The sequence below is a fragment of the Dreissena polymorpha genome, chromosome 14, assembly GCF_020536995.1.
Source record: "Dreissena polymorpha isolate Duluth1 chromosome 14, UMN_Dpol_1.0, whole genome shotgun sequence".
Classification (NCBI taxonomy): Eukaryota; Metazoa; Mollusca; class Bivalvia; order Myida; family Dreissenidae; genus Dreissena; species Dreissena polymorpha.
The window spans coordinates 18,844,993-18,864,040 of NC_068368.1; positions in this window are offsets into that span (position 1 = coordinate 18,844,993).

Consider the following 19,048-nt stretch of genomic DNA (forward strand, 5'->3'; position numbering starts at 1 on the left):
ATATCAAACACGTGTAAGTTATATGTAAATTAGCTCGCAATTGAGGGTTGCTATATCCATATCTGCATATGGCATACAGTTCTCAACATCATACCGGTATCCAAACACACGGGAAATCTTACTGTCGAAAGAAAAGTCTATTCCCTTTAGAGCAAGAGCAATACGACAGTACCATGCCCTTAACAATTGCCTTCACAGCGCGCTTCTGTACATGTATATGACCTTTGTGACTGTGGCGTTACATGATATTTATTAATAGAAACGTGTGACCTAATCTTTCAGAGATAAGAGCGCGATTTTAATTTTAATTGAATTAACTGTAAATACTGTATCTAATTTTAGTTATGCGAATGTCATCGCGAATTCTAATTGACAATACAAAATATAACATGTTCATATTCTTAACAGCTTCTTAAAGTTCAAGAAGTCGTACGTCATATAAATGGTTTAAACGAATTGTAAGATGAAAGAGGCCAAAGAGGGGTGAATTGAGGAGCAATTTATTAACATTTACAAGGAGATGACCACAGGCAGTCGTAAACAGGTATACAGCATCATCAATACCCACAGGAAGACCAGTCAGCCCAAAACAGTGTTGTAGCAGACGCTGATGGGAACCTCCTGACCCAGAGTGCAGCAGTTCTGAACAGATGAGCCGAATACTGTAACGACCTCTATACATATCCGCTTCAACCAGAGCCCAGTTTAATGTAGAACGATATCAGACCAGACGCGGATTGCAAAAGTCCGCCCTTACTTAAGGCAGAGGTAGAGAAGGCGATGTGCAGTCTGAATGACATTAAATCGTTGAGAATGTACGACGTTTCTTCTGAGCTGGTTAAGCACGTACTAGAGGCAACGAATTATGCAATGCCAGATGATCTGGGAGTAGAAGTGGCCCACGGAGTGGAGCCATTCTCTGGTCATCTCCTTAACGAGAACGGGCACTCAAGCTGTGTAAGAATTGCCGGACCATCAGCCTCTTTAACCATCACAGCAAAGTCATGCTACGCATCATACTCAACCGATGGAAAAGTAAGCCGTGTAGCTGCTGGCGGAAGAGCAGGCTGGATTCAGAGCTGGACGGAAAACAATGGGAAAGATCTTCAACTGCAGAGTCATCATTGAAAAACACTTGTAACACAAACGTGAGCTCTTCCAAAACTTCGTCGACTTTAAAAAAGCTTTCTATCAAGTATGTCTTGATGGCATATGAGAGGATTCAATATTGACGAAGTGTTGGTGCAAGTCATGTTGGAATTCTATGGAAACGCAGGCAGCACAGTACTTCTCAGTGGACAAAAGGGTGACTATATGAGATCAATTGGCGTCAGTCAGTGATGTCTGCTCTCCCCCGTCCTATTTAATATTTTCATTGAGACAATAATGCAGGAGACCCTCCAAGACCACCACATCTCTATCTCAATCGGTGGCAGACTCATCTCCGACTTCTTATTGGCTGTGATGGCATTGACTTCTTGGGTGGCACCAGCAGTGAATTTCAAGACCACAACAACGGACTCCTTGAAATAGCAGAAGCATACGGGAAGGAGGTCAGCAGGATGAAATCGGACATCATGGTGAACAGCACGACCAACACCATTGCAAACATCACCATGAACGGCGAGAAGCTGGAAGAAGTGACCAGCTTCAAGAACTTGGGAATAACCCTTAAGGATGGTACCCGTACCACTGATTACTAAGTACTACCCATTACGAAAGGCCGTGGCAAATGCAGTGATGGCCAGACTTTGCAGGTTGTGAAAAAGCAGCTCATTCAGCTTCCCCACCAAGTACAAGTCCATTGTAGTATCCATCCTACAATACGGCTGCGAGACCTGGACGCTTTACGCGGACACAGAAAGCAGGATTCATGCCTTTGAACACGAGTGTCTCAAAAGACTGCTCCGTATCTTCTACATGGAGCAGAAGACCAACGAGAAAATCCGGAACATGAAGGCAGCACTTCTTGGCACACAAGAGCCCCTTACAGCGACCGTCAAACGGCAAGACCGGTGTAGGGAATGATGATGATGATTATTATGATGATGCTTATGATGATGATGTGCTTAATATCAGATTGCAGGATCACGTGACTTTGTGGGGTTCCCCCTTTGAACATAATGGATGTAAACACGAAGGTAAGTGGTGCTTAATTTCAAATAACATTTTAATATAATTTGTTTTAAGAATTTCAACTAGTGCATAAAAGACAGATTGTTATGCTGCTTATGGGAATGTAAAACACATCAAAATTAATTTGTAGAATAAGTCTGTGCTTTTTTTTCAAAATTCGATTTGTACTACAAGGTTATGCTTCACACAACGTGAAATTTTGTCACCGATTTCAGTCGTATTCAAGGATTTATTCTCATACCTTAAGCTATCGGCCCAAACCGCACGAAAACTGTCTTTTAGATTTAAGAATACACATGTACATTATCAAATAAGCCTGAAATAAGTGCCAACATTTCACATGGCATGCAGCATAACCGTGTATATGAATTTATTACACATCGAAATTTTTGCCAAGAAAACAGGCTTATTAAATAAAGTATTTCATATGTTGTTGTTTTGACACTTTTTTTTGCAAAAATAAAGTTCTTAACGGTGTGTTTACATTATGTCCAGCCCGTGTGTAAATCCTTGTGAATCCCGGTGACCCTGCACCTTGAGAATGTTAGGGTCAGTAATAGGTCAGTAAATCTTCAGTGGAAGACAGCAAGTCACGGGTGTTGAAAGTTTGGTTAACCTAGAATGCGTTCACTCAAACACTGTCATCGAGCCTGAGGTCAGTCGTATGTAAAGTCCATAATTCAACAAGTTTATCATAATCTTGTGATTACTGAAAGAAAAGCAGCTATCAGTTGATATCTTAAGCTCGTTAGAGCTTCCTTCCTTCCTTCCTCCCTTCCTCTCTTCTCCTTCCTCCTTCCTTCCTTCCTTCCTTCCTTCCTTCCTTCCTTCCTTCCTTCCTTCCTTCCTTCCTTCCTTCCTTCCTTCCTTCCTTCCTTCCTTCCTTCCTTCCTTCCTTCCTTCATTCCTTCCTTCCTTCCTTCCTTCCTTCCTTCCTTCCTTCCGTCCGTCGTTCCGTCGTTTCTTTCTTAGGTCCGTCGTTCGTTCGTTAGTTTGTCTGTCCGTACGTCTGTCCGATTGGTTATTCATCAATCAATTTACTCAGTCGGTCGATCGGTTGGCCATAAGCCCTTAATGTCAGCGTAAGGGATTAACTATATCAGGGACTATATATATGTTATAATATGCGCGTGAGAATGTTTTCATACCCAAGAGAGTGAAAGAAAGAGGGAAAAAGTGAGAAAACGAGAGGGAAAGACAGACAGGCAGACAGACAGACAGACAGACAGGCAGACAGACAGGCAGACAGACAGGCAGGCAGGCAGGCAGACAGGCAGGCAGGCAGGCAGATAGGCAGGCAGGCAGGCAGGCAGGCAGGCAGACAGACAGACAGACAGACAGACAGACAGACAGACAGACAGACAGACAGACAGACAGACTCTGGGTCAGTACACGATTTATTGCATAAATCAATAGATAAATAAAGATCAACAGATCAATAAATACATTATTAAAAAGCCCCGGATATTATTATTATTATTATTATTATTATTATTATTATTATTATTATTACCACATTTATATAGCGCCCTTTTCATATTCGAGATGTGCGTTCAAAGGCGCTTTACAGGATATAAGACTTACCTCCTACTAAGGCGATAACATACATGTATTAAATAAATATAAAAGGCAAATACAGATCATAAGAAACGCAGGCTACTTTTTTATTGTGAATAGTACACAGTCTCTATTAGGCCTACAAACTTCGTTCTGTTTTGGTCCGTTGAATCGACAAACGGGTTGAAGAACAGAATGACATTCCCAAGTGATGCGTAATGCGATTGCACAATAACGCATACACACCACGAAGAAGTTTTTGTTTTTAATGTATTTGGTTATTAACACAACGCTTCCAAGATCATAAAATATTCTAGTAAGCTAATAAAACATCCGGGACCTCCATAGGGACCGGAGGCCCTGTAACAACTTAGCAAAGGTATTGTTTTCTTAGCTGTGTTAGCCTTGACTGAAAATCCAAGGTTGTTCTATTTGATTATTTGTAAGTAATTACATAATGCAAGTTCATGTTTGTCACATTAATAGTGTCAAACCAATATGTTTAATGGCCAGACGAGCGTTCACATATTTCCGATGTGTGAATCATGTTATCCAACACGAAAACAAACACCTATTAAACCTGTAATCTAGTCACGAACTGTAATTAAAATAACCTAAGCGGGATTGCATATATATGTGTGTGTTGTCATGAAACACTTATCAACATTAGCTTTGTAAGAGATATGGCATTTTTTAAATACTTGTTGCTGTATTACTTGACACATATAGAAAGTAATTTATACAATACGGCGTGGTATTTTCGAGAATCTGCTATTTTTCGTTGATACAATTGACGCTTTTCATTTTACATACCCGTATCCGATTGTCAATGTAATATTTTGAGAGTTTCAAACACCTAGAGAGAGTAATTACGATACTTTATTCCTATTAGACTGTCGCGGAATGAGAAGAGGTGGAACTGCAACCCAGCAGTGACAGAAAGCCAGAAATGGCGACCAGGCTCATGGAGTTTAAACACCAGAGAAGCAGTATAAAAGGGCCATAAACTCACAAAATGTCTACTTTTCAGTTGTACACTGGTGTGTAAACAGCAGAAAACAAAACTGATTATTTTCATAATACTTAAGTTTGTATTTAATATTTTCCAATGAAATTTGGCATACATATATTTTAGTATACAAACAATATGTATGTGTAATTTGGTGGTTGAAAGTTATATAGTTATTGACTTACAGAAAAAAATGTTTGTTGTCTGCTTGAAATTCAAATTTCCCTGTTAATGCTAAGCACCGCCCACTAGAAAGGTTATGAACTTCTCTCAGCCAATAGCTAGCGAATGACTCAAATCAAGTTTACATGTAAATAAAGATGCAATGCTATTCCAAATTGCTGTCTGCTCAAACACGTGTTTCTATTTATAAACACTCTGATGTTAGCAGTGAATCACTAGCAAATAAACCCAGCCTACTAGTTAATGCAGGTTAACATTTTACCACCGCAAAATCAAGCAGTTCAGATCCGGCTTTTAAGAGGAGTCGTAAGATCATCAATACTTGTATCTGCTCTTTCTGTAGGTCATCTAAGCATATATTGCTCATAGGGAGCTTTTAGGATATTCAGATGTCAGTTGTCTTTCATTGCATGCGTGAGGTGTGTTAGGTACGTACGATAATTTATTCTTTAAACACCTCCTTCTCCTTAACCCTATCACAGATTGTAATGAAAATTCACACGAATAATCATTGGGTGAACCTGTTGTAGGATAAAAATGGAAAAAAATGAAAACGTAAAAAAAAAGTTTTTATGAACCACAAGGTCAGTGCTTTTGTAGCGAATTTGCCTGCCTTCGATCAGTTCTTTTAATAATAGTAGAGTGTAACCATTGCTTTATACGGCATCGTTCTCTTACAGTTATTCGGACAAATTCATAGATCGGACACTCGCATTTCAATTTGGGTAATACATATATTTTTATTCTGAAATTAATAAAACAATTTGCAGTATTGCCTTACAATATATCTTTTTACTGCATGCCTATAATGGGTAACTCACTAATGAGAATTGAATATTGTTAATAGTATCTCATTGCTGTTTCATAAGGTTGAAGTAAATTAGATTTTACCCATTTTGTAGAATAGTTTCGTCTAGGGTATCACGTGACTTATCTGTATATAAGCAGTGGCTTCTCTGCATTTTAACTGTTTCCCCGTTGAATATAACCGTTGACTCCGTTGACTATAATATACAACAGGTACAGGCTAATGCTAATGTATCGACGATTTTAATTGGATAACGCGAAGACCAATCGGAGGGTGGTTTATAACTATTTTTAAGGGAAACAGCATGTGCAGACATAAACATATTAACGTCACATTTCTATACAAAGATTCATATGCTCACAAATCAAGAATTTCCACTTTTAAGTAACGCGAGGATATTATGTATCATGTAGTATTTGAGTTGCATATGTATTGTGAATCTTATTTGACTAGAACGAGCTTTTATTCTTACCTGTCAGCTGTCAAAAAGTTCGGAAAAATACAGCGGAAATGGTACACGGATTACTTCCCCTGAACCTCGAATAATCTCGCGATATGTTTCTAAAAATAACCGGTCAAATTTTCGACCGGTAAAATTAGCCTGTACCGATCCCTATATAGAGTAATGCGATAGATAAGGGGAGGTAATCAATCTGCTCTGCATAAGGATGATTCCGAAGTTGGTTCTCAAGGCGTACACATCGAATATTATAAGGTAAATAACTGTAGCTTTCTGTCTACTGAGTAATTCCACATTGTGGTCGGAAAAGTGACAGATCTAGTTGTTAGCAAGGGCTTGTCTGCTGAGTAAACCTAGATGGAAAAGCGACAGTCTATATCTAACGCTTACAGTTTAAGCTTTAACGTTCGTCTACGCAAATAGTCTCAAACCAGTCTCATCCATAGATTCAGACTAGGCTCATTCATAGTCTCAGACCAGTTTCATCCATAGTTTCAGACTAGTCTCATCCATAGTCTCAAACCAGGCTCATCCATAGTTTCAGACTAGGCTCATCCATAGTCTCAGACCAGTTTCATCCATAGTTTCAGACTAGGCTCATCCATAGTCTCTGACCAGTTTTATCCATAGTTTCAGACCAGGCTCATCCATAGTCTCAGACCAGGCTCATCCATAGTTTCAGACTAGGCTCATCCATAGTCTCAGACCAGGTTCATCCATAGTTTCAGACTAGGCCCATCCATAGTCTCAGACCAGGCTCGTCCGTTGTTCTTATTGATAAGCTTGTTATATTGACCCGGTTTTGTTGATTTCTACTGTGATTTATCATATGCACCAATCATTGTTCCAAATCCTTTGTTCCTAATCACACTGGTAAAGCAGCCAGGCGAAAATATATATCCTTAGCCAGCATGAATTTCAGTCTGGTTAAAGTTACCTTCCACGTTACAAAATTTGGCGCCCAACGGGGGACACATTAGTACGTCACTGGACATTCGCTTATTCACGACCCGATCATGGACTTTAGTCGGAACCGAGAATTAGAGCTTGGAAATAGCATACTAAGACGAGAGCTGTATAACTTGAAACTAGAACATGAGATAAATATAATGCAGCATGAGAGTGATGAAACCAGCATGCGACTCGATATATTGGCATCTACCCCATTCAGAACAGATATAGAACGTGGCAGATCGAAAATTTACTCATTAAGGGATGGTATAAAGTCTTAGAAGAAAATGTCATCAGCGACTCCGATGCTCGGTTCTTCTCCAAAACCAAGGAGGCTACTGCCCAAGACGCCAGTCGTTGGAGCATCCAGCATGGACATGGCCTGTCAAACTGAACATATAAAAGACAACAGACTTGATAGATTTGTTACCAAGCGGAAACCTGAAACACATATGTCAGACAGGGAATCAGCCAGTCCCACAGCAAAAGAGGAGCCCCCAACTACTGCAAAGTATGGGGTGAAGGTTAAACCAGCCGCATACGGTGGGGTCGGAGCATGGGCCGACTACAAGGCGCATTTTGAAGCCTGTGCAAAGCTCAACGGTTGGGACAGTGACCAGAAAGCAATGTATCTATCTGTGTCTCTCAGGGGGCAGGCACAGAGAGTGTATGGGAACTTAGCATCAATGGATGCCACGTATGAAGACTTGGTGCGGGCGCTTTAAGAGATTTGCACCGCCTAATCAAACTGAGTTGTATAGAGTTCAGCTTAAAGAACGGTAGCAGCGAGCGACAGAAACCATGGCGGAACTTGGCCAGGATATTCGCAGACTGACTAACCTGGCCTATCCAAAAGCGCCCCAAGATGTAAAGGAGACGCTCGCAATGGAACAGTTTGTAAACGCACCTGTAAAGTCAGAAATGCACCTGAAAATTAAGCAATCCAGACCTGTAGATCTCAATGATGCTGTACGACATGCCGTTGAACTTGAGTCGTTCTACAGGGCTGAGCGTCGTCAGCAAGGCATGGCGAGACCTACTGTAACTCAACCCCACTCCAGTACGAACGAGATGGACGAAATGCGAAACACAATAAAAGGTTTGCAAAAAACTATAGATGAGATGAGCAAACGTCCGAGAAATGTTTTCTCGGATTAAAGACAAGGATATAGGCAACCGTCTCAGCATATCCAAACCTATCCAAATTCTAGCAGACAGTCCCCGCCTATCACTCATCTGAAATGTTTTATTTGTGGATCAGACAAACATGTTTAGAGAGATTGTCCCCAACAAAGGAATTTTAATAATCCCAAACAAAACGATATGCCATCCAACTTCAGAAAACTAGCATGATTAGTTCAGCAGGAATGTATGCGACGGGACAGGTTGATGGTCGAAATGTTGAGTGTTTGGTAGACACGGACGCCACACTCACTTTGATATCATGCGATCTTTGGAATCATATTAGGGATAAGCATCAGCTGTCAAGTTTTGAAACACCGCTCGTTAGTGCAAGTGGGAATAACTTGACAGTTAAAAGGAGTACAGAGATCGCAATTGGAATGTTATCCCTTTAGAGTTGTGATTGCTGAGCTAGACGTCGACATTGTTTTGGGTATCGATTTTATGAAAAACCACCAAGCTATGATAGATAAGGGTTTGCTGGTATTAGGTAAAAACTAAATTGACATGCATTGTATTTGGAAGGTCGGCTGCTACAGAGTAGTTTTGTCAGAATGAATTGTTGTTTCAGCAAACAGTGAGGTCATCACGACTGCAAAGATAGCGGATCATGATGCTGATAGCATGAAATGGGGAATAGTTGAACCAAGTGAACGCTTTGTTCAGCTGGTGGGGGGGGGCTAGTGGCTAGAACCCTGGTTGAACCAAAGGAGACTATACCTGTGAGATTAGCCAATGTGACTAACGTAGCACAGACTTTCTATCCGGGTACCAATGTTGCGACGATAAGTTCGGTCAATGAAGTTCAAAAATCATTAAACAAGAGGCAGAATTATGGAAGTTTGCCGAAACACATGCACGCCCTTTTTGACAGGGCTTCGGCTGGATAATCAGCAGATGATAGAAATCAGGTCATGAAGTTTTTGCAAAAATATTCAAACATATTCTCAAAGCATGATACAGACCTTGGACGAACAGGGATCATAAAACATCAGATTCACACAGGCGATGCTAGACTAAAAAAGCAACCTCCACGACGTGTGCCAGTACACATGCAATCCGAAGTGGATGATCAGCTTGATCAAATGCTTGAGAATGACATCATTTGACCAAGCACGAGCCCTTGGGCAAGCGCCATTGTCCTTGTCAATAAGAAAGACGGTAGCTTAAGGTTTTGTCTAGATTACAGACGTTTGAATGAAGTAACCACCAAAGACGCGTACCTTTTACCCCGTGTAGACGAGTCCCTGGATCAGCTGTCTGGCGCGACCTGGTTTTCATGCGTTGACCTTAGTTCGGGATACTGGCAGGTCGAGATGTCCGAGCAAGAAAAACCCAAAACGGCATTTGCGTCTAGAAGAGGTCTAATTGAATTTAATTTCATGCCGTTTGGTCTTGCAACGCGCCCGCTACATTTGAGCGCTTAATGGAAATCGTTTTGGCAGGACTCCACTGGAAGATATGCCTCGTCTACCTCGACGACATAATAGTGACCGGAAGGACTTTCATAGAGATAGTAGCTAACCTAGATCTGGTGTTCGGTCGGTTCGAATCAGCAGGCTTGAAACTTAAGCCACAGAAATGCCATCTATTCAACAGAGAGGTAAATTTCCTATGGTATGTCATTAACATATCAGGCGTGAGCACCGACCATTAAAAGACAGAATGCGTCAAGAACTGGCCCACCCCTCGAAGTGTAACAGAAGTCCGATCATTCCTAGGTCTCTGTAGTTATAACAGGCGGTTCGTTTTGGATTATTCTGAAATAGCAAAACCCTTGTATAAGCTTACCGAAAAAGACAAACACTTTATGTGGTCTGAAGCTGCAGAGACATCATTCAACACGTTAAAGGACAAACTTACCACGTCACCTGTTCTCGCTCACCCAGACTTTAGCGTGCCGTTTGTCCTAGATACAGATGCTAATGACAACTCGATTGGAGCCGTTCTTTCACAAAAGGTCGATAGTCGGGAGAAAGTTATCGCTTACGCTAGCCGCACATTGTCGAAGACAGAGACGAGATACTGTGTGACGAGAAAAGAAATGCTTGAATTGGTATACTAGAACTTTGTGAAATATTTTAGGCACTATTTGTACGGTCGAAAGTTTCTCGTAAGGACTGATCATGGTTCTCTGAGATGGCGATTTAAAAAAAACCAGAGGGGCAAGTTGCTCGTTGGCTGGAGGTGCTCTCACATTTTGATTTGGAGATCGAGCATCGTCCAGGACTAAAGCATGGGAACGCCGATGGGTTGAGTAGAATTCCCCGTCGTCAGTGCGGACTATCAGGGAGTATAAAAATTAAAATCGTTGATGAGCATGACTCCGAACCAGCCAAGATAACAAGTAACAGCTGTGACACAGGACAGAGAAATGGACGATCTAAAGGAAATTCAAGCTAGAGACCGAGATGTTAAAACTATAATGTCCTGGGTTGATGCCAAGTCAAGACCACCTTTCAGTGACGTGGCCTCAGGGAGTCATTATTTGAAGTCAATGTGGAATCAGTTTGAAACTCTAGACTTGCATGACGGAATTTTTGTTAAAAATTTGACACCCATTGAATCGACCAACGAGAATACAGAAGGTCATACCTATGGCATACAGACGGAAAGTTCTCGAATATGCTCACGATATTCGATCTGCGGGACACTTGGGTATGAAAAAAAACACTTGCGAAAATACGACAGCAGTATTACTGGCCCGGTCTACGAACTGATGTGCGAACATATATTGCGGGATGTGAAACGCGTGCAAAACGAAAAGGATCAAACCGCACGAAACAAGCACCGAGGCAAATCGTTCGAAGTGTCTATCCTATGGAGAGGATAGCTATTGATATTTTAGGAGAGTTGCCAAAAACAGAACGCGGAAACCGGTACATTGTAGTCATAACAGACTACTTCACAAAGTGGACGGAATGTTTCCCCATGAAAGATATCGAGGCCGCGACGGTCGCTAAAATTCTTGTAGAGGAAGTAGTGACACGGTTCGGAATCCCAAACATTATTCATTCGGATCAGGGGAGAAACTGTTCAATGAAATGTGTCAGCTGTTGCGTATCGAGAAGACAAGGACAACGCCATACCATCTCCAATCGGATGGTATGGTTGAAATGTTCAATAGAACATTAACAACCATGTTGTCTGCACATGTCAACGAAAACCAGACAAACTGGGATGATCAAATACCATACGTGATGATGGCTTATCGAAGAAGTTCAGACCACGAATCTACTGGAATGATCCCGAACAAACTTATGTTAAGACGAGAAGTTTGTTCCCCTCTTGACTTAGCGTTTGAGCTGCCAAGAGAAGAAAAGTCGGGTGGTGCGGTGGTCGAGTGGTAACACTCTGGTCTACCATTCCAGGGGTCCCCGGTTCAAATCCCGGACGGGGCATTGGACATTTCAGAAATGCTTCAAGTGTTTCCCACCCAACTAGAGATGTACTGGTATAAAATCCAGGTAATTCTTGCGTGTAATGGTGCTATACACTGAGCACGTAAAAAAAAACAAGGTATCTATTCGCAAAGAGCTATGGTATCGCACCCGGATTCCATGTATCTCAATACTGTCTCTTCTGATTGCTGTCTCTTCAGCAAAACCAAAGGACCCCATTGGAAATAAGTGCTTGCATTTTCATGGGTTATCCTTGACCGCAAGGTCATAATAAATACAATACATACAAATACAAAGTCAATCCCTGTGAAGAAATGGGTATGGGAATTACAGGAGAGGCATGAGACGGCACACCAGATTGTCCGGCAAAATACCGGAAACGCAATGCAACGTCAGAAGAGAATACATGACAAGAGGACATATTATGAGACCTTCAAAGAAGGAGACAAAGTTCTAGTATATTTTCCGGTAAAGATTCTTTGGGCTAAAGATAATGTATTCTCTATTTTAAGTGGAAACATGACTGAAATGGCGAAAACCAAAACAACCCCATGGAAACCACTCTGTCCAATTTGCAAAACATTGATTCCAGCTGGAGAGAGGTTCGAAGATCACTTGATCAAGTGCGCCATGACTAAGGAGAATGTGATCTGTGGGTTGTGTGATAAGGTATTTAAGAAGCAGGCTTATTTGCAAAAACACCTTAAGATTCAGCACGGCATCGATAAGAAGGCCGATAAGAAGAAGTCGGAGGATGAAATGAGTACGTGCAGTATTGAAGAGGATCCACGTGTTGAATTAGATTTCATTGTGGAGAATGAGGAACGGTTTGACAGAAATGATCAAAATTTGAGAGTTGGAAATGAAGAAGTAGCGTTGAAGGGGTTGGATGTCAATGCTAAGGTGGCCGTGAAAACGCCAATGCCGTCACCGCGCACAGTGATTGACGAAGATAGCTTAGAAGCAGCGCCTACGAAGAGAAAATCCACGACACCATTGCCACCAGGGATCAAGAAAAGGGTAGAGACTGTTAACAGTGAAAGTTTGAGGAAGAAGTGTGAGATAATCATCAAGCAGGACATGACTGAGTTAAGTAAAAGGCATAGCGTTAAGGTTAAAGAGGATGGGGAAGACGTTTTCGAAAACTCAGTGCTAGTGAGGAGGGATATGGCGACTGGTACCAACTGTTTTAATATTGGCCAGTACCTGCGAGCCAGAAATATCTGCCCTGCTAGTTTGCGGCTTGAGCTCGGGGAGAATGGACGTGTTAGGTGTGAATTTGACATGGAGTGATTTGATCTTCAAACTTCGTCCATTCAGAGGGATACGAGCCCCTCATTATACTATGACAATGTTGAACCCTTATTAAGAGGATTGTGTGTTGTTTTTTTTTTTGTTTTGTTAAACGTATGTATTGAAAGTCAAGTTTGTATCACGGTGGGCAAACATTTAAAAATAGTTCTGTTATTGTTTTGTTTGATTTTTTTATGTTCTTTGTTTTGTTTTTGATATTGATTATGGTCTCGATATTATATCTTGTATAGTTTCATATATTACCATGTGCAGGTAGCAAATAGAGTTTGAAACATTAAAAGTTTTCATCAATCATTGTTCGTTTATTTTAAAATCATGCACGGGGCGCATGAAACCGGAGGCGTGGATAATGTAGCGAATTTGCCTGCCTTCGATCAGTTCTTTTAATAATAGTAGAGTGTAACCATTGCTCTATACGGCATCGTTCTCTTACAGTTATTCGGATAAATTCATAGATCGGACACTCGCATTTCAATTTGGGTAATACATATATTTTAATTCTGAAATTAATAAAATAATTTGCAGTATTGCCTTACAATATTACTTTTTACTGCATGACTATAAAGGGTAACTCACTAATGAGAATTGAATATTGTTAAATAGTATCTCATTGCTGTTTCATAAGGCTGAAGTAAATTAGTTTGTACCCATTTTGTAGAATAGTTTCGTCTAGGGTATCACGTGACTTGTCTGTATATAAGCAGTGGCTTCTCTGCATTAGGATGATACCGAAGTTGGTTCTCAAGGCGTACACATCGAATATTATTAGGTAAATAACTGTAGCTTTCTGTCTACTGAGTAATTCCACATTGTGGTCGGAAAAGTGACAGAACTAGTTGTTAGCAAGGGCTTGTCTGCTGAGTAAACCTAGATGGAAAAGCGACAGTCTATATCTAACGCTTACAGTTTTAGCTTTGACGTTTGTCTACGCAAATAGTCTCAAACCAGTCTCATCCATAGTTTCAGACTAGGCTCATCCATAGTATCAGACCAGTTTCATCCATAGTTTCAGACTAGTCTCATCCATAGTCTCAAACCAGCCTCCTCCATAGTTTCAGATTAGGCTCATCCATAGTCTCAGACCAGTTCCATCCATAGTTTCAGACTAGGCTCATCCATAGTCTCAGATCAGTTTCATCCACAGTTTCAGACTAGGCTCATCCATAGTCTCTGACCAGTTTTATCCATGGTTTCAGACCAGGCTCATCCATAGTCTCAGACCAGGCTCATCCATAGTTTCAGACTAGGCTCATCCATAGTCTCAGACCAGGTTCATCCATAGTTTCAGACTAGGCCCATCCATAGTCTCAGACCAGGCTCGTCCGTTGTTCTTATTGATAAGCTTGTTATATTGACCCGGTTTTGTTGATTTCTACTGTGATATATGCACCAATCATTGTTCCAAATCCTTTGTTCCTAATCACACTGGTAAAGCAGCCAGGCGAAAATATTATATATCCTTAGCCAGCGTGAATTTCAGTCTGGTTAAAGTCACCTTGCACGTTACACTTTCATACTTGTTGTTAGATCGTTTAGTTGCTTTCTACTTAGTTTGGTCAACTCCTGTGGTCAAAACTGGCCAAGCCCCGGGGATCACATGATTTTTATTGTATTATATAGTAAAAAAGTTCTTATTCTTTTATCAACATCATATTTGGTTCATCTACAAGTCCTGTTAAGTTTTATCCATTGGGGTCAATAAGGGCCCTTCACTGGGGGTAACTTGTTTTCCTTATATGTATAAAGTGAAAACTTTACACTATTTTTCTTTAAACAACAAGGCTTAGAGGTTTGGTATTTGGCATGAAACATTGTCTTTTACCAAGTTTGTTAAAATCATGCACTTGAGGTCAAAAATTGTAAATTGTCTTTTACCAAGTTTGTTAAAATCATGCACCTTGGGTCAAAAATTGCGAGGCTCAGAGGTTTAATATTTGGCATGTAACATTAGTGGTCCTCTGCTTAGTTTGAACAAGCCTTGCCCAGGGGTCAAAGCTTGCCATACCCCATAGGTAAAATAGAATGTGATTATTCCGCCGATCCGAAATTTCCCAGGGATCATTTCTAGGATTCGTGTAAAGTTTTAAAAACTGGAGGTGGGAGGAACGACCGCTTCCGCGGCATGTTTTATAAGCCGACCGCACAATTATCTCCGCATATTTCACTGGCAGCCATATCCGCTTGCATAATCTTGAACATTCTATACATAGATGGTGACGTCACTACGTTATCTGAAAGAGCGTTTGTTGACACATTGTAATCTGGAACATTTTTGAGCGATTTTATAGGTTGCCAATCTCTCAATTAAAAACAACTTACAAGAAATTTCGGTGATTGACAAATCAGTGAAAAACTAATTGAAATGGGAAATACTTTAAACACGGGTAGGTATTAGTCAGAAAGCAATACCATTTCCGAATGCACGGTGTAGGTGCATATCGGTAGCCTTTCTGTCAAAATGCAGCCTCTCTGTTCATTCGTGGCTGCCCCTGAGTGTTCCCATGCCAGTGTCTATCGACGACAAGGCTTCCCGTGCCAGAAAATTGAGCCGATCGAGAGGCTTCCCGTACCACAACGAAAGCGAAAGTAGTCATTTTTTAAGTAAAATTGATGAAAATTACTATATAGCGTACATTAAACGTAAGGATTTGATCATAAAGATGATATCAATGACGCTAAATATTTGACATATTAGGGAAAAAGTATGTTAAAAAGTCATCAAAGTGGCATGTATGTACGATTGTTCCACCAACCTCGTCATCATTTCATCTTCGATAGAGTTTGTGATAAGTGTTTGGACCTGCGGAATACTGTGAACCTGTAGCTGAATAGATATGCTTCAACTCATGGACCACCTCTTTTTATGCACAAATGTGTTTACGGGTTTAAATATTAGATTGTCTTACCTTTTTTGTGAATTTCTATCATCCATTTTCTTGTTTATGACAGACAGGCAGCCAAGAATGCACAGAGAGGCTGCATTTTGACAAAAAGGCCACCGATATGCATCTACATCGTGTAACAAGTACGCCATAACACATTATTATATTTTAGGAATTTATAGTTTAAGCATGGTTAGATAATTTTAGAACATTTACAAATTGTTTGTATAATTCGAAGATGAACAAAATTTGAATTGAAAAACTTCGTCAAACGGGTTGAGATGAAATATAAATACATATTTTACTTATTTTTATTTTCGTTGAAATTGTTGTTTTGTTATGTTATTAAAGAGAACACTTTTTATTACGAAATCAGAAGAATTGACCACGATTTCGACTGCGCATTTAATTTGTGGAGCCTTAACTAAGTCAAGGTCGATCTATTTATAAACAGGACGTTGTTAATTTGAAAACGAAAGTACAAAACAGGTTCCAGAACTTTCGATTGAGTTATAATTATAGACTTAGTAATTTGTGTTTTTGATGATTTTAGTTATGTAATTTAATTTAAAAAATAGACGCACATATTATTTATTTACGTTTATAATTTATCTAATCAAAATAAAATAAAAACAAAAAGTGTGTATTTTATTTAATTAAAAGATAACACCAATGGGTCTCTGTATTTTATTTTTTGACCAGGTATAACTCCTTGTTTCCATATTTCATAGTTCAAGTGTTGCACATAAATCGGCTTGCAGCCAAGATGTATGGTATACATGTAAAAAAAATTGTATACAGTTTAAGAAAAATATGCCTGGAGTTACCAATGCAGAGTAAATGGACATGACCGAAATAAGAGGCATTGGTGCAACATGCACAGTTTTGTTAATGGTAGAAAAGGCAATACTAGAAAATGCTTATTGATCAAATCTTAGGAAAATCATATAACAAGACGAAGTGTCTACATTTGACTAAGTTTTGAGAGTTCAACTTAGTTTTAGTTAAAAACTTCTTAACGTAAGTACGAGGACATTGACATATTGATACATATTACAATTTTAAGAAAGGTGGTAAAAATTGCGTCTGTACAGGATGTTTAATGGTAAGTATATGACAGCAACATACCAGAAGGGAAGCTATTGCCGAACGTTCATGATTTTATTTTGTACCGATAATATCTTTTCAATACTTTCACAGAGTGATTGTACAGGTTCGCGGTGTGTTTGATTGCAGTTTGTCATTGTATTGCATGGCCTTTAATATCGTATATATACTTATTTACATTTATATTCATTTATTTATTATTCAGTAGACAAGTATGTTGCATCATAACACCAGAGTGCTAATTTCAAAACTCAACATGTATGTTTAGGCAGAAAAATCATATTTAAACAAAAGTCAAAGGGAGAAGACTCCACTTATGTTCAACCGATTTAATATTTCAGTTGTGTACTTGTTTCGTCAGTCCCTTCAAAATTATATGTTACATCAATAAGTTATAATCATAGTTCCAATTACTTAACAAGGCATGTGCTTTTTAGCACGGAAATCTTTTTTTAGGGGAATAAATCCACTTGTGTTCAACCGATTTTGGAAATTATTTCAATTGTGAACTTGTTATGTCATTCCCTTCAAAATTATATGTAACATTGTCAAGTTATCTTGAAATTTTCAAAGTGAGATAACTTCACGTATGATCAACCGATTTTCTTCTTTTTTTCAGTTGTCTCTTTGTTTTATCATAAATGATTAATAACAAAATGATATATTACATCAATGGGTTATGAAAAAAACCCATTGAAGTCGCTAGTGAAGGTCGTAATATTGACTGTCCTGGTATGGCAAGTTACTTGTTAAAAAAATCATGAACTACGGTTCCAGTGGAAAGGTGTTAATTGAAGTTCATTTAAAGCGGGTATATACGATCTTGTCAAATATTTATTGATTAATATAAAATGTGTAAAAAACTTATTATACATATATTGCAATATAAACTAAAATAAAAGTTAAGAAGAACATGTGTCGAAAAATGCTAAATAAGCCAGATATTTAATTCTGAAATCGAAAAAGGCTGTACAGCCGAATTCACCAGCATGTATATCATGCATGTACGATGTGAATCTAAATTTAGTTTAACGGTTCATTTGAAATTCCTGCAGCGATATCGATTCATACGACACATGAACACTTACTAATAAGACGAATGCATCGGTTATTGTAGGAAAACAATTACGAATTATCTTCGTCACAATCGGCTCGGGGCGCTAATTTGTATTTGCTGTATTTTATAAAATTCGCCTTAAATGTATCATTTTTCTTGCATATTGTGTGTTATTAGAACATATTTGTATCAATATTTTACAATTCAGCACATATAAAAATCGTATATACCCGCTTTAAAGACACTGTAAAAGTGCTGACCATATTTCAAAAGTAAAAATATTGAGCAAATATGAAGTGTTCGCAGGGATCTGGAAACAAAATGAAGAGAATTACAGAAGTCAACAAAATTATATTGTTATTGTTAAATTTGCATCCTTAAATAGCTATGTAGGGTTAAAAAAAGATTTTAAATGATTATTATTGAAAATGTTTAATTAAGTGTTTATTTATATGTCTGTTATAAGAGGTGTGTCACCTTGTTATGCACATCTGATTTTCCAGTAGACAAACTATTTCATCCACATCTTCACATCAATTATAACACTGTAGACGTATATCTCATACTGTGCCCCTATTCCGGTGGGCACCTAATTCCGATTACTTACTTGCTTTTGACGATGCTGCGAAGCAGCTCGTCTAAGTTATCATACCATGAACACATTCTTCACAATGGCGACCTATGTAAAAGACCGAGCCAGTCCGATTGAGATAGCTCGATTTTTCTAATCGGCATACCTCGCGGATTATCATTGATAAAGGTAAAGGAAGCTCAGCTATAAATAGGACAGCATATTCTGGGAAAAAGATTTAATAATAGTTTGAAAACGTTAATTTTAAATCAGTTATATTCAATCCATTATATGTTTATAGATCAATGAAACAACTATGCATTTTCTGTATTGTATTTGATATTTGTCGTGATTCAGTAAATAAATTGCGAAATAAAACGTGTATAATTAACATTCAACGCGATCATGAGTGTAAAGAAAACGAATAATT